Below are 826 nucleotides of genomic sequence, written 5' to 3' on the forward strand. Positions count from 1 at the left end.
GGGGGGCGTCTCTCCCCCTTTTGGGCGGGTCTCCCTATTCCGAGGGTCTTTTCCCACTTCGGGGGTCTCTCCCCATTCCGGGGGGGTCTTTCCCCATTTTGGGGGACTCCCCATTCCGGGAGGGGTTTTCCCCATTTTAGGGGCGCTCCCCCCATTCCGGGGGGGTCCCCGCTGCCCCCTTGACCCCCCCCAACCTTTTCCCTCAGAGCCCCCCCTCCCCGCAGCCGCGGCAGCAGCAGCAGCAGCTCCGAGGACGAAACTCCCCCCGCGCCGGGTAAGAGCGAACTTTGGGGGGGGGTTGGGGGTTTTGGGGGGTTTGGGGGCGCCCCCCCCCGCACCTCCCCAACCCCGGCGTGTTTTGGGGGTCAGGGCACAAACGCTGCGCGTCCTGCAAGACCCGCCGGACCCCCCTGTGGCGAGCGGCCGAGAACGGGACCCCCCTGTGCAATGCCTGCGGCATCAGGTGAGGGGACACCCCCCCAAAAACAACCCCCCCCCGGGCCGGGGACCCCCCTGAGCCCCCCGAGGTGACCCCGCGGCTCTTTCCCGGCAGGTACAAGAAGTACCGGGTGCGGTGCCGGCGCTGCTGGAACGTCCCGGGCAGGAGCGGGGGTGGGGGGGGGACCCCAAAAGCCCCGTCCTGTCCCCTCTGCGCGGGGTGGGGACCCCCCGGACCCCCCCGCGGGGACAGGAGGTGACCGGAGGGGGGGGGTGGGGGCACTTTGGGGGTGGCACTTTGGGGGTGTGCGGGGGTCTCTGGGGCAGAGATTAAATGTTGGTGTGTGAATGGCGAGGGGGTGTCACCGAGTCACCTGCGCGGGGGGGG

The 826-nt window shown here is 70.9% G+C and overlaps 1 long non-coding RNA gene across 1 annotated transcript; it reads left to right on the forward strand.

The window, feature by feature from the left end:
- The first annotated feature begins 235 nt into the window (after positions 1 to 235).
- On the forward strand, positions 236 to 701 carry LOC113980452. The gene is made up of 3 exons (XR_003538140.1): positions 236 to 274; positions 370 to 463; positions 554 to 701. It is a non-coding gene; the product is annotated as an uncharacterized LOC113980452 (long non-coding RNA).
- The last annotated feature ends 125 nt before the right edge of the window (positions 702 to 826 follow it).

This window comes from Neopelma chrysocephalum, unplaced genomic scaffold (assembly GCF_003984885.1).
Source record: "Neopelma chrysocephalum unplaced genomic scaffold, ASM398488v2 Primary Assembly neopelma1_94232, whole genome shotgun sequence".
NCBI classification, from domain to species: Eukaryota; Metazoa; Chordata; class Aves; order Passeriformes; family Pipridae; genus Neopelma; species Neopelma chrysocephalum.